Below are 17,299 nucleotides of genomic sequence, written 5' to 3'. Positions count from 1 at the left end.
GTGTACATTGGCTTGTGTGGCCATGATGCCATGTCTTGTCACAATCACCGACATTTGACCTTTAGTAGTCAGTGTACATTGGCTTGTGTGGCCATGATGCCATGTCTTGTCACAATCACCGACATTTGACCTTTAGTAGTCAGTGTACATTGGCTTGTGTGGCCATGATGCCATGTCTTGTCACAATCACCGACATTTGACCTTTAGTAGTCAGTGTACATTGGCTTGTGTGGCCATGATGCCGGTCTTGTCACAATCACCGACATTTGACCTTTAGTAGTCAGTGTACATATGCTTGTGTGGCCATGATGCCGGTCTTGTCACAATCACCGACATTTGACCTTTAGTAGTCAGTGTACATATGCTTGTGTGGCCATGATGCCATGTCTTGTCACAATCACCGACATTTGACCTTTAGTAGTCAGTGTACATATGCTTGTGTGGCCATGATGCCATGTCTTGTCACAATCACCGACATTTGACCTTTAGTAGTCAGTGTACATTGGCTTGTGTGGCCATGATGCCATGTCTTGTCACAATCACCGACATTTGACCTTTAGTAGTCAGTGTACATTGGCTTGTGTGGCCATGATGCCGGTCTTGTCACAATCACCGATATTTGACCTTTAGTAGTCAGTGTACATTGGCTTGTGTGGCCATGATGCCATGTCTTGTCACAATCACCGACATTTGACCTTTAGTAGTCAGTGTACATTGGCTTGTGTGGCCATGATGCCTGTCTTGTCACAATCACCGACATTTGACCTTTAGTAGTCAGTGTACATTGGCTTGTGTGGCCATGATGCCATGTCTTGTCACAATCACCGACATTTGACCTTTAGTAGTCAGTGCACATTGGCTTGTGTGGCCATGATGCCGGTCTTGTCACAATCACCGACATTTGACCTTTAGTAGTCAATGCACATTGGCTTGTGTGGCCATGATGCCATGTCTTGTCACAATCACCGACATTTGACCTTTAGTAGTCAGTGCACATTGGCTTGTGTGGCCATGATGCCATGTCTTGTCACAATCACCGACATTTGACCTTTAGTAGTCAGTGTACATTGGCTTGTGTGGCCATGATGCCATGTCTTATCACAATCACCGACATTTGACCTTTAGTAGTCAGTGTACATATGCTTGTGTGGCCATGATGCCGGTCTTGTCACAATCACCAACATTTGACCTTTAGTAGTCAGTGTACATTGGCTTGTGTGGCCATGATGCCGGTCTTGTCACAATCACCGACATTTGACCTTTAGTAGTCAGTGTACATTGGCTTGTGTGGCCATGATGCCATGTCTTGTCACAATCACCGACATTTGACCTTTAGTAGTCAGTGTACATTGGCTTGTGTGGCCATGATGCCATGTCTTGTCACAATCACCGACATTTGACCTTTAGTAGTCAGTGTACATTGGCTTGTGTGGCCATGATGCCATGTCTTGTCACAATCACCGACATTTGACCTTTAGTAGTCAGTGTACATTGGCTTGTGTGGCCATGATGCCGGTCTTGTCACAATCACCGACATTTGACCTTTAGTAGTCAGTGTACATATGCTTGTGTGGCCATGATGCCGGTCTAGTCACAATCACCGACATTTGACCTTTAGTGGTCAGTGTACATTGGCTTGTGTGGCCATGATGCCATGTCTTGTCACAATCACTGACATTTGACCTTTAGTAGTCAGTGTACATTGGCTTGTGTGGCCATGATGCCATGTCTTGTCACAATCAGCGACATTTGACCTTTAGTAGTCAGTGTACATTGGCTTGTGTGGCCATGATGCCATGTCTTGTCACAATCACCGACATTTGACCTTTAGTAGTCAGTGTACATTGGCTTGTGTGGCCATGATGCCATGTCTTGTCACAATCACCGACATTTGACCTTTAGTAGTCAGTGTACATTGGCTTGTGTGGCCATGATGCCATGTCTTGTCACAATCACCGACATCTGACCTTTAGTAGTCAGTGTACATTGGCTTGTGTGGCCATGATGCCGTGTCTTGTCACAATCACCGACATTTGACCTTTAGTAGTCAGTGTACATTGGCTTGTGTGGCCATGATGCCATGTCTTGTCACAATCACCGACATTTGACCTTTAGTAGTCAGTGTACATTGGCTTGTGTGGCCATGATGCCATGTCTTGTCACAATCACCGACATTTGACCTTTAGTAGTCAGTGTACATTGGCTTGTGTGGCCATGATGCCATGTCTTGTCACAATCACCGATATTTGACCTTTAGTGGTCAGTGTACATTGGCTTGTGTGGCCATGATGCCATGTCTTGTCACAATCACCGACATTTGACCTTTAGTAGTCAGTGTACATTGGCTTGTGTGGCCATGATGCCATGTCTTGTCACAATCAGCGACATTTGACCTTTAGTAGTCAGTGTACATTGGCTTGTGTGGCCATGATGCCATGTCTTGTCACAATCACCGACATTTGACCTTTAGTAGTCAGTGTACATTGGCTTGTGTGGCCATGATGCCGGTCTTGTCACAATCACCGACATTTGACCTTTAGTAGTCAATGCACATTGGCTTGTGTGGCCATGATGCCATGTCTTGTCACAATCACCGACATTTGACCTTTAGTAGTCAGCGCACATTGGCTTGTGTGGCCATGATGCCATGTCTTGTCACAATCACCGACATTTGACCTTTAGTAGTCAGTGTACATTGGCTTGTGTGGCCATGATGCCATGTCTTATCACAATCACCGACATTTGACCTTTAGTAGTCAGTGTACATTGGCTTGTGTGGCCATGATGCCGGTCTTGTCACAATCACCGACATTTGACCTTTAGTAGTCAGTGTACATTGGCTTGTGTGGCCATGATGCCATGTCTTGTCACAATCACCGACATTTGACCTTTAGTAGTCAGTGTACATTGGCTTGTGTGGCCATGATGCCGGTCTTGTCACAATCACCGACATTTGACCTTTAGTAGTCAGTGTACATATGCTTGTGTGGCCATGATGCCGGTCTTGTCACAATCACCGACATTTGACCTTTAGTAGTCAGTGTACATATGCTTGTGTGGCCATGATGCCATGTCTTGTCACAATCACCGACATTTGACCTTTAGTAGTCAGTGTACATATGCTTGTGTGGCCATGATGCCGGTCTTGTCACAATCACCGACATTTGACCTTTAGTAGTCAGTGTACATTGGCTTGTGTGGCCATGATGCCATGTCTTGTCACAATCACCGACATTTGACCTTTAGTAGTCAGTGTACATTGGCTTGTGTGGCCATGATGCCATGTCTTGTCACAATCACCGACATTTGACCTTTAGTAGTCAGTGTACATTGGCTTGTGTGGCCATGATGCCATGTCTTGTCACAATCACCGACATTTGACCTTTAGTAGTCAGTGTACATTGGCTTGTGTGGCCATGATGCCATGTCTTGTCACAATCACCGATATTTGACCTTTAGTAGTCAGTGTACATTGGCTTGTGTGGCCATGATGCCATGTCTTGTCACAATCACCGACATTTGACCTTTAGTAGTCAGTGTACATTGGCTTGTGTGGCCATGATGCCATGTCTTGTCACAATCACCGACATTTGACCTTTAGTAGTCAGTGTACATTGGCTTGTGTGGCCATGATGCCATGTCTTGTCACAATCACCGACATTTGACCTTTAGTAGTCAGTGTACATTGGCTTTTGTGGCCATGATGCCGGTCTTGTCACAATCAGCGACATTTGACCTTTAGTAGTCAATGCACATTGGCTTGTGTGGCCATGATGCCATGTCTTGTCACAATCACCGACATTTGACCTTTAGTAGTCAGTGTACATATGCTTGTGTGGCCATGATGCCGGTCTTGTCACAATCACCGACATTTGACCTTTAGTAGTCAGTGTACATATGCTTGTGTGGCCATGATGCCATGTCTTGTCACAATCACCGACATTTGACCTTTAGTAGTCAGTGTACATTGGCTTGTGTGGCCATGATGCCATGTCTTGTCACAATCACCGACATTTGACCTTTAGTAGTCAGTGTACATTGGCTTGTGTGGCCATGATGCCGGTCTTGTCACAATCACCGACATTTGACCTTTAGTAGTCAATGTACATTGGCTTGTGTGGCCATGATGCCATGTCTTGTCACAATCACCGATATTTGACCTTTAGTAGTCAGTGTACATTGGCTTGTGTGGCCATGATGCCATGTCTTGTCACAATCACCGACATTTGACCTTTAGTAGTCAGTGTACATTGGCTTGTGTGGCCATGATGCCATGTCTTGTCACAATCACCGACATTTGACCTTTAGTAGTCAGTGTACATTGGCTTGTGTGGCCATGATGCCATGTCTTGTCACAATCACCGACATTTGACCTTTAGTAGTCAGTGTACATTGGCTTTTGTGGCCATGATGCCGGTCTTGTCACAATCAGCGACATTTGACCTTTAGTAGTCAATGCACATTGGCTTGTGTGGCCATGATGCCATGTCTTTTCACAATCACCGACATTTGACCTTTAGTAGTCAGCGCACATTGGCTTGTGTGGCCATGATGCCATGTCTTGTCACAATCACCGACATTTGACCTTTAGTAGTCAGTGTACATTGGCTTGTGTGGCCATGATGCCATGTCTTATCACAATCACCGACATTTGACCTTTAGTAGTCAGTGTACATTGGCTTGTGTGGCCATGATGCCGGTCTTGTCACAATCACCGACATTTGACCTTTAGTAGTCAGTGTACATATGCTTGTGTGGCCATGATGCCGGTCTTGTCACAATCACCGACATTTGACCTTTAGTAGTCAGTGTACATATGCTTGTGTGGCCATGATGCCATGTCTTGTCACAATCACCGACATTTGACCTTTAGTAGTCAGTGTACATATGCTTGTGTGGCCATGATGCCATGTCTTGTCACAATCACCGACATTTGACCTTTAGTAGTCAGTGTACATATGCTTGTGTGGCCATGATGCCATGTCTTGTCACAATCACCGACATTTGACCTTTAGTAGTCAGTGTACATTGGCTTGTGTGGCCATGATGCCATGTCTTGTCACAATCACCGACATTTGACCTTTAGTAGTCAGTGTACATTGGCTTGTGTGGCCATGATGCCATGTCTTGTCACAATCACCGACATTTGACCTTTAGTAGTCAGTGTACATTGGCTTGTGTGGCCATGATGCCGGTCTTGTCACAATCACCGACATTTGACCTTTAGTAGTCAGTGTACATTGGCTTGTGTGGCCATGATGCCATGTCTTGTCACAATCACCGACATTTGACCTTTAGTAGTCAGTGTACATTGGCTTGTGTGGCCATGATGCCGGTCTTGTCACAATCACCGACATTTGACCTTTAGTAGTCAGTGTACATTGGCTTGTGTGGCCATGATGCCATGTCTTGTCACAATCACCGATATTTGACCTTTAGTAGTCAGTGTACATTGGCTTGTGTGGCCATGATGCCATGTCTTGTCACAATCACCGACATTTGACCTTTAGTAGTCAGTGTACATTGGCTTGTGTGGCCATGATGCCATGTCTTGTCACAATCACCGACATTTGACCTTTAGTAGTCAGTGTACATTGGCTTGTGTGGCCATGATGCCATGTCTTGTCACAATCACCGACATTTGACCTTTAGTAGTCAGTGTACATTGGCTTTTGTGGCCATGATGCCGGTCTTGTCACAATCAGCGACATTTGACCTTTAGTAGTCAATGCACATTGGCTTGTGTGGCCATGATGCCATGTCTTGTCACAATCACCGACATTTGACCTTTAGTAGTCAGTGTACATATGCTTGTGTGGCCATGATGCCGGTCTTGTCACAATCACCGACATTTGACCTTTAGTAGTCAGTGTACATATGCTTGTGTGGCCATGATGCCATGTCTTGTCACAATCACCGACATTTGACCTTTAGTAGTCAGTGTACATTGGCTTGTGTGGCCATGATGCCATGTCTTGTCACAATCACCGACATTTGACCTTTAGTAGTCAGTGTACATTGGCTTGTGTGGCCATGATGCCGGTCTTGTCACAATCACCGACATTTGACCTTTAGTAGTCAATGTACATTGGCTTGTGTGGCCATGATGCCATGTCTTGTCACAATCACCGATATTTGACCTTTAGTAGTCAGTGTACATTGGCTTGTGTGGCCATGATGCCATGTCTTGTCACAATCACCGACATTTGACCTTTAGTAGTCAGTGTACATTGGCTTGTGTGGCCATGATGCCATGTCTTGTCACAATCACCGACATTTGACCTTTAGTAGTCAGTGTACATTGGCTTGTGTGGCCATGATGCCATGTCTTGTCACAATCACCGACATTTGACCTTTAGTAGTCAGTGTACATTGGCTTTTGTGGCCATGATGCCGGTCTTGTCACAATCAGCGACATTTGACCTTTAGTAGTCAATGCACATTGGCTTGTGTGGCCATGATGCCATGTCTTTTCACAATCACCGACATTTGACCTTTAGTAGTCAGCGCACATTGGCTTGTGTGGCCATGATGCCATGTCTTGTCACAATCACCGACATTTGACCTTTAGTAGTCAGTGTACATTGGCTTGTGTGGCCATGATGCCATGTCTTATCACAATCACCGACATTTGACCTTTAGTAGTCAGTGTACATTGGCTTGTGTGGCCATGATGCCGGTCTTGTCACAATCACCGACATTTGACCTTTAGTAGTCAGTGTACATATGCTTGTGTGGCCATGATGCCGGTCTTGTCACAATCACCGACATTTGACCTTTAGTAGTCAGTGTACATATGCTTGTGTGGCCATGATGCCATGTCTTGTCACAATCACCGACATTTGACCTTTAGTAGTCAGTGTACATATGCTTGTGTGGCCATGATGCCGGTCTTGTCACAATCACCGACATTTGACCTTTAGTAGTCAGTGTACATATGCTTGTGTGGCCATGATGCCATGTCTTGTCACAATCACCGACATTTGACCTTTAGTAGTCAGTGTACATTGGCTTGTGTGGCCATGATGCCATGTCTTGTCACAATCACCGACATTTGACCTTTAGTAGTCAGTGTACATTGGCTTGTGTGGCCATGATGCCATGTCTTGTCACAATCACCGACATTTGACCTTTAGTAGTCAGTGTACATTGGCTTGTGTGGCCATGATGCCGGTCTTGTCACAATCACCGACATTTGACCTTTAGTAGTCAGTGTACATTGGCTTGTGTGGCCATGATGCCATGTCTTGTCACAATCACCGATATTTGACCTTTAGTAGTCAGTGTACATTGGCTTGTGTGGCCATGATGCCATGTCTTGTCACAATCACCGACATTTGACCTTTAGTAGTCAGTGTACATTGGCTTGTGTGGCCATGATGCCATGTCTTGTCACAATCACCGACATTTGACCTTTAGTAGTCAGTGTACATTGGCTTGTGTGGCCATGATGCCATGTCTTGTCACAATCACCGACATTTGACCTTTAGTAGTCAGTGTACATTGGCTTTTGTGGCCATGATGCCGGTCTTGTCACAATCAGCGACATTTGACCTTTAGTAGTCAATGCACATTGGCTTGTGTGGCCATGATGCCATGTCTTTTCACAATCACCGACATTTGACCTTTAGTAGTCAGCGCACATTGGCTTGTGTGGCCATGATGCCATGTCTTGTCACAATCACCGACATTTGACCTTTAGTAGTCAGTGTACATTGGCTTGTGTGGCCATGATGCCATGTCTTATCACAATCACCGACATTTGACCTTTAGTAGTCAGTGTACATTGGCTTGTGTGGCCATGATGCCGGTCTTGTCACAATCACCGACATTTGACCTTTAGTAGTCAGTGTACATTGGCTTGTGTGGCCATGATGCCATGTCTTGTCACAATCACCGACATTTGACCTTTAGTAGTCAGTGTACATTGGCTTGTGTGGCCATGATGCCATGTCTTGTCACAATCACCGACATTTGACCTTTAGTAGTCAGTGTACATTGGCTTGTGTGGCCATGATGCCATGTCTTGTCACAATCACCGACATTTGACCTTTAGTAGTCAGTGTACATTGGCTTGTGTGGCCATGATGCCATGTCTTGTCACAATCACCGACATTTGACCTTTAGTAGTCAGTGTACATTGGCTTGTGTGGCCATGATGCCGGTCTTGTCACAATCACCGACATTTGACCTTTAGTAGTCAGTGTACATATGCTTGTGTGGCCATGATGCCGGTCTTGTCACAATCACCGACATTTGACCTTTAGTAGTCAGTGTACATTGGCTTGTGTGGCCATGATGCCATGTCTTGTCACAATCACCGACATTTGACCTTTAGTAGTCAGTGTACATTGGCTTGTGTGGCCATGATGCCGGTCTTGTCACAATCACCGACATTTGACCTTTAGTAGTCAATGTACATATGCTTGTGTGGCCATGATGCCGGTCTTGTCACAATCACCGACATTTGACCTTTAGTAGTCAGTGTACATATGCTTGTGTGGCCATGATGCCGGTCTTGTCACAATCACCGACATTTGACCTTTAGTAGTCAGTGTACATTGGCTTGTGTGGCCATGATGCCATGTCTTGTCACAATCACGGACATTTGACCTTTAGTAGTCAGTGTACATTGGCTTGTGTGGCCATGATGCCATGTCTTGTCACAATCACCGACATTTGACCTTTAGTAGTCAGTGTACATTGGCTTGTGTGGCCATGATGCCGGTCTTGTCACAATCACCGACATTTGACCTTTAGTAGTCAGTGTACATATGCTTGTGTGGCCATGATGCCGGTCTTGTCACAATCACCGACATTTGACCTTTAGTAGTCAGTGTACATTGGCTTGTGTGGCCATGATGCCATGTCTTGTCACAATCACCGACATTTGACCTTTAGTAGTCAGTGTACATATGCTTGTGTGGCCATGATGCCGGTCTTGTCACAATCACCGACATTTGACCTTTAGTAGTCAGTGTACATTGGCTTGTGTGGCCATGATGCCATGTCTTGTCACAATCACCGACATTTGACCTTTAGTAGTCAGTGTACATTGGCTTGTGTGGCCATGATGCCATGTCTTGTCACAATCACCGACATTTGACCTTTAGTAGTCAGTGTACATTGGCTTGTGGGCCATGATGCCGGTCTTGTCACATTCACCGACATTTGACCTTTAGTAGTCAGTGTACATTGGCTTGTGTGGCCATGATGCCATGTCTTGTCACAATCACCGATATTTGACCTTTAGTAGTCAGTGTACATTGGCTTGTGTGGCCATGATGCCATGTCTTGTCACAATCACCGACATTTGACCTTTAGTAGTCAGTGTACATTGGCTTGTGTGGCCATGATGCCGGTCTTGTCACAATCACCGACATTTGACCTTTAGTAGTCAATGCACATTGGCTTGTGTGGCCATGATGCCATGTCTTGTCACAATCACCGATATTTGACCTTTAGTAATCAGTGCACATTGGCTTGTGTGGCCATGATGCCATGTCTTGTCACAATCACCGACATTTGACCTTTAGTAGTCAGTGTACATTGGCTTGTGTGGCCATGATGCCATGTCTTATCACAATCACCGACATTTGACCTTTAGTAGTCAGTGTACATTGGCTTGTGTGGCCATGATGCCGGTCTTGTCACAATCACCGACATTTGACCTTTAGTAGTCAGTGTACATTGGCTTGTGTGGCCATGATGCCATGTCTTGTCACAATCACCGACATTTGACCTTTAGTAGTCAGTGTACATTGGCTTGTGTGGCCATGATGCCATGTCTTGTCACAATCACCGACATTTGACCTTTAGTAGTCAGTGTACATTGGCTTTTGTGGTCATAATGCCGTGTCTTGTCACAATCACCGACATTTGACCTTTAGTAGTCAGTGTACATTGGCTTGTGTGGCCATGATGCCGTGTCTTGTCACAATCACCGACATTTGACCTTTAGTAGTCATTGTACATTGGCTTGTGTGGCCATGATGCCGGTCTTGTCACAATCACCGACATTTGACCTTTAGTAGTCAGTGTACATTGGCTTGTGTGGCCATGATGCCATGTCTTGTCACAATCACCGACATTTGACCTTTAGTAGTCAGTGTACATATGCTTGTGTGGCCATGATGCCATGTCTTGTCACAATCACCGACATTTGACCTTTAGTAGTCAGTGTACATTGGCTTGTGTGGCCATGATGCCATGTCTTGTCACAATCAGCGACATTTGACCTTTAGTAGTCAGTGTACATTGGCTTGTGTGGCCATGATGCCATGTCTTGTCACAATCACCGACATTTGACCTTTAGTAGTCAGTGTACATATGCTTGTGTGGCCATGATGCCGGTCTTGTCACAATCACCGATATTTGACCTTTAGTAGTCAGTGTACATTGGCTTGTGTGGCCATGATGCCATGTCTTGTCACAATCACCGACATTTGACCTTTAGTAGTCAGTGTACATTGGCTTGTGTGGCCATGATGCCTGTCTTGTCACAATCACCGACATTTGACCTTTAGTAGTCAGTGTACATTGGCTTGTGTGGCCATGATGCCATGTCTTGTCACAATCACCGACATTTGACCTTTAGTAGTCAGTGCACATTGGCTTGTGTGGCCATGATGCCATGTCTTGTCACAATCACCGACATTTGACCTTTAGTAGTCAATGCACATTGGCTTGTGTGGCCATGATGCCATGTCTTGTCACAATCACCGACATTTGACCTTTAGTAGTCAGTGCACATTGGCTTGTGTGGCCATGATGCCATGTCTTGTCACAATCACCGACATTTGACCTTTAGTAGTCAGTGTACATTGGCTTGTGTGGCCATGATGCCATGTCTTATCACAATCACCGACATTTGACCTTTAGTAGTCAGTGTACATATGCTTGTGTGGCCATGATGCCGGTCTTGTCACAATCACCAACATTTGACCTTTAGTAGTCAGTGTACATTGGCTTGTGTGGCCATGATGCCGGTCTTGTCACAATCACCGACATTTGACCTTTAGTAGTCAGTGTACATTGGCTTGTGTGGCCATGATGCCATGTCTTGTCACAATCACGTACATTTGACCTTTAGTAGTCAGTGTACATTGGCTTGTGTGGCCATGATGCCATGTCTTGTCACAATCACCGACATTTGACCTTTAGTAGTCAGTGTACATTGGCTTGTGTGGCCATGATGCCATGTCTTGTCACAATCACCGACATTTGACCTTTAGTAGTCAGTGTACATTGGCTTGTGTGGCCATGATGCCGGTCTTGTCACAATCACCGACATTTGACCTTTAGTAGTCAGTGTACATATGCTTGTGTGGCCATGATGCCGGTCTAGTCACAATCACCGACATTTGACCTTTAGTGGTCAGTGTACATTGGCTTGTGTGGCCATGATGCCATGTCTTGTCACAATCACTGACATTTGACCTTTAGTAGTCAGTGTACATTGGCTTGTGTGGCCATGATGCCATGTCTTGTCACAATCACCGACATTTGACCTTTAGTAGTCAGTGTACATTGGCTTGTGTGGCCATGATGCCATGTCTTGTCACAATCACCGACATTTGACCTTTAGTAGTCAGTGTACATTGGCTTGTGTGGCCATGATGCCATGTCTTGTCACAATCACCGACATTTGACCTTTAGTAGTCAGTGTACATTGGCTTGTGTGGCCATGATGCCGGTCTTGTCACAATCACCGACATCTGACCTTTAGTAGTCAGTGTACATTGGCTTGTGTGGCCATGATGCCGTGTCTTGTCACAATCACCGACATTTGACCTTTAGTAGTCAGTGTACATTGGCTTGTGTGGCCATGATGCCATGTCTTGTCACAATCACCGACATTTGACCTTTAGTAGTCAGTGTACATTGGCTTGTGTGGCCATGATGCCATGTCTTGTCACAATCACCGACATTTGACCTTTAGTAGTCAGTGTACATTGGCTTGTGTGGCCATGATGCCATGTCTTGTCACAATCACCGATATTTGACCTTTAGTGGTCAGTGTACATTGGCTTGTGTGGCCATGATGCCATGTCTTGTCACAATCACCGACATTTGACCTTTAGTAGTCAGTGTACATTGGCTTGTGTGGCCATGATGCCATGTCTTGTCACAATCAGCGACATTTGACCTTTAGTAGTCAGTGTACATTGGCTTGTGTGGCCATGATGCCATGTCTTGTCACAATCACCGACATTTGACCTTTAGTAGTCAGTGTACATTGGCTTGTGTGGCCATGATGCCGGTCTTGTCACAATCACCGACATTTGACCTTTAGTAGTCAATGCACATTGGCTTGTGTGGCCATGATGCCATGTCTTGTCACAATCACCGACATTTGACCTTTAGTAGTCAGCGCACATTGGCTTGTGTGGCCATGATGCCATGTCTTGTCACAATCACCGACATTTGACCTTTAGTAGTCAGTGTACATTGGCTTGTGTGGCCATGATGCCATGTCTTATCACAATCACCGACATTTGACCTTTAGTAGTCAGTGTACATTGGCTTGTGTGGCCATGATGCCGGTCTTGTCACAATCACCGACATTTGACCTTTAGTAGTCAGTGTACATTGGCTTGTGTGGCCATGATGCCATGTCTTGTCACAATCACCGACATTTGACCTTTAGTAGTCAGTGTACATTGGCTTGTGTGGCCATGATGCCGGTCTTGTCACAATCACCGACATTTGACCTTTAGTAGTCAGTGTACATATGCTTGTGTGGCCATGATGCCGGTCTTGTCACAATCACCGACATTTGACCTTTAGTAGTCAGTGTACATATGCTTGTGTGGCCATGATGCCATGTCTTGTCACAATCACCGACATTTGACCTTTAGTAGTCAGTGTACATATGCTTGTGTGGCCATGATGCCGGTCTTGTCACAATCACCGACATTTGACCTTTAGTAGTCAGTGTACATTGGCTTGTGTGGCCATGATGCCATGTCTTGTCACAATCACCGACATTTGACCTTTAGTAGTCAGTGTACATTGGCTTGTGTGGCCATGATGCCATGTCTTGTCACAATCACCGACATTTGACCTTTAGTAGTCAGTGTACATTGGCTTGTGTGGCCATGATGCCGGTCTTGTCACAATCACCGACATTTGACCTTTAGTAGTCAGTGTACATTGGCTTGTGTGGCCATGATGCCATGTCTTGTCACAATCACCGATATTTGACCTTTAGTAGTCAGTGTACATTGGCTTGTGTGGCCATGATGCCATGTCTTGTCACAATCACCGACATTTGACCTTTAGTAGTCAGTGTACATTGGCTTGTGTGGCCATGATGCCATGTCTTGTCACAATCACCGACATTTGACCTTTAGTAGTCAGTGTACATTGGCTTGTGTGGCCATGATGCCATGTCTTGTCACAATCACCGACATTTGACCTTTAGTAGTCAGTGTACATTGGCTTTTGTGGCCATGATGCCGGTCTTGTCACAATCAGCGACATTTGACCTTTAGTAGTCAATGCACATTGGCTTGTGTGGCCATGATGCCATGTCTTGTCACAATCACCGACATTTGACCTTTAGTAGTCAGTGTACATATGCTTGTGTGGCCATGATGCCGGTCTTGTCACAATCACCGACATTTGACCTTTAGTAGTCAGTGTACATATGCTTGTGTGGCCATGATGCCATGTCTTGTCACAATCACCGACATTTGACCTTTAGTAGTCAGTGTACATTGGCTTGTGTGGCCATGATGCCATGTCTTGTCACAATCACCGACATTTGACCTTTAGTAGTCAGTGTACATTGGCTTGTGTGGCCATGATGCCGGTCTTGTCACAATCACCGACATTTGACCTTTAGTAGTCAATGTACATTGGCTTGTGTGGCCATGATGCCATGTCTTGTCACAATCACCGATATTTGACCTTTAGTAGTCAGTGTACATTGGCTTGTGTGGCCATGATGCCATGTCTTGTCACAATCACCGACATTTGACCTTTAGTAGTCAGTGTACATTGGCTTGTGTGGCCATGATGCCATGTCTTGTCACAATCACCGACATTTGACCTTTAGTAGTCAGTGTACATTGGCTTGTGTGGCCATGATGCCATGTCTTGTCACAATCACCGACATTTGACCTTTAGTAGTCAGTGTACATTGGCTTTTGTGGCCATGATGCCGGTCTTGTCACAATCAGCGACATTTGACCTTTAGTAGTCAATGCACATTGGCTTGTGTGGCCATGATGCCATGTCTTTTCACAATCACCGACATTTGACCTTTAGTAGTCAGCGCACATTGGCTTGTGTGGCCATGATGCCATGTCTTGTCACAATCACCGACATTTGACCTTTAGTAGTCAGTGTACATTGGCTTGTGTGGCCATGATGCCATGTCTTTTCACAATCACCGACATTTGACCTTTAGTAGTCAGTGTACATTGGCTTGTGTGGCCATGATGCCGGTCTTGTCACAATCACCGACATTTGACCTTTAGTAGTCAGTGTACATATGCTTGTGTGGCCATGATGCCGGTCTTGTCACAATCACCGACATTTGACCTTTAGTAGTCAGTGTACATATGCTTGTGTGGCCATGATGCCATGTCTTGTCACAATCACCGACATTTGACCTTTAGTAGTCAGTGTACATATGCTTGTGTGGCCATGATGCCATGTCTTGTCACAATCACCGACATTTGACCTTTAGTAGTCAGTGTACATATGCTTGTGTGGCCATGATGCCATGTCTTGTCACAATCACCGACATTTGACCTTTAGTAGTCAGTGTACATTGGCTTGTGTGGCCATGATGCCATGTCTTGTCACAATCACCGACATTTGACCTTTAGTAGTCAGTGTACATTGGCTTGTGTGGCCATGATGCCATGTCTTGTCACAATCACCGACATTTGACCTTTAGTAGTCAGTGTACATTGGCTTGTGTGGCCATGATGCCGGTCTTGTCACAATCACCGACATTTGACCTTTAGTAGTCAGTGTACATTGGCTTGTGTGGCCATGATGCCATGTCTTGTCACAATCACCGACATTTGACCTTTAGTAGTCAGTGTACATTGGCTTGTGTGGCCATGATGCCGGTCTTGTCACAATCACCGACATTTGACCTTTAGTAGTCAGTGTACATATGCTTGTGTGGCCATGATGCCATGTCTTGTCACAATCACCGATATTTGACCTTTAGTAGTCAGTGTACATTGGCTTGTGTGGCCATGATGCCATGTCTTGTCACAATCACCGACATTTGACCTTTAGTAGTCAGTGTACATTGGCTTGTGTGGCCATGATGCCATGTCTTGTCACAATCACCGACATTTGACCTTTAGTAGTCAGTGTACATTGGCTTGTGTGGCCATGATGCCATGTCTTGTCACAATCACCGACATTTGACCTTTAGTAGTTAGTGTACATTGGCTTTTGTGGCCATGATGCCGGTCTTGTCACAATCAGCGACATTTGACCTTTAGTAGTCAATGCACATTGGCTTGTGTGGCCATGATGCCATGTCTTGTCACAATCACCGACATTTGACCTTTAGTAGTCAGTGTACATATGCTTGTGTGGCCATGATGCCGGTCTTGTCACAATCACCGACATTTGACCTTTAGTAGTCAGTGTACATATGCTTGTGTGGCCATGATGCCATGTCTTGTCACAATCACCGACATTTGACCTTTAGTAGTCAGTGTACATTGGCTTGTGTGGCCATGATGCCATGTCTTGTCACAATCACCGACATTTGACCTTTAGTAGTCAGTGTACATTGGCTTGTGTGGCCATGATGCCGGTCTTGTCACAATCACCGACATTTGACCTTTAGTAGTCAATGTACATTGGCTTGTGTGGCCATGATGCCATGTCTTGTCACAATCACCGATATTTGACCTTTAGTAGTCAGTGTACATTGGCTTGTGTGGCCATGATGCCATGTCTTGTCACAATCACCGACATTTGACCTTTAGTAGTCAGTGTACATTGGCTTGTGTGGCCATGATGCCATGTCTTGTCACAATCACCGACATTTGACCTTTAGTAGTCAGTGTACATTGGCTTGTGTGGCCATGATGCCATGTCTTGTCACAATCACCGACATTTGACCTTTAGTAGTCAGTGTACATTGGCTTTTGTGGCCATGATGCCGGTCTTGTCACAATCACCGACATTTGACCTTTAGTAGTCAATGCACATTGGCTTGTGTGGCCATGATGCCATGTCTTTTCACAATCACCGACATTTGACCTTTAGTAGTCAGCGCACATTGGCTTGTGTGGCCATGATGCCATGTCTTGTCACAATCACCGACATTTGACCTTTAGTAGTCAGTGTACATTGGCTTGTGTGGCCATGATGCCATGTCTTATCACAATCACCGACATTTGACCTTTAGTAGTCAGTGTACATTGGCTTGTGTGGCCATGATGCCATGTCTTGTCACAATCACCGACATTTGACCTTTAGTAGTCAGTGTACATATGCTTGTGTGGCCATGATGCCGGTCTTGTCACAATCACCGACATTTGACCTTTAGTAGTCAGTGTACATATGCTTGTGTGGCCATGATGCCATGTCTTGTCACAATCACCGACATTTGACCTTTAGTAGTCAGTGTACATATGCTTGTGTGGCCATGATGCCGGTCTTGTCACAATCACCGACATTTGACCTTTAGTAGTCAGTGTACATATGCTTGTGTGGCCATGATGCCATGTCTTGTCACAATCACCGACATTTGACCTTTAGTAGTCAGTGTACATTGGCTTGTGTGGCCATGATGCCATGTCTTGTCACAATCACCGACATTTGACCTTTAGTAGTCAGTGTACATTGGCTTGTGTGGCCATGATGCCATGTCTTGTCACAATCACCGACATTTGACCTTTAGTAGTCAGTGTACATTGGCTTGTGTGGCCATGATGCCGGTCTTGTCACAATCACCGACATTTGACCTTTAGTAGTCAGTGTACATTGGCTTGTGTGGCCATGATGCCATGTCTTGTCACAATCACCGATATTTGACCTTTAGTAGTCAGTGTACATTGGCTTGTGTGGCCATGATGCCATGTCTTGTCACAATCACCGACATTTGACCTTTAGTAGTCAGTGTACATTGGCTTGTGTGGCCATGATGCCATGTCTTGTCACAATCACCGACATTTGACCTTTAGTAGTCAGTGTACATTGGCTTGTGTGGCCATGATGCCATGTCTTGTCACAATCACCGACATTTGACCTTTAGTAGTCAGTGTACATTGGCTTTTGTGGCCATGATGCCATGTCTTGTCACAATCAC

Source organism: Haliotis rufescens, unplaced genomic scaffold (genome assembly GCF_023055435.1).
Source record: "Haliotis rufescens isolate VD_foot unplaced genomic scaffold, xgHalRufe1.0.p SCAF_6, whole genome shotgun sequence".
Taxonomy (NCBI): domain Eukaryota; kingdom Metazoa; phylum Mollusca; class Gastropoda; order Lepetellida; family Haliotidae; genus Haliotis; species Haliotis rufescens.
This window is presented reverse-complemented; position numbering follows the sequence as displayed.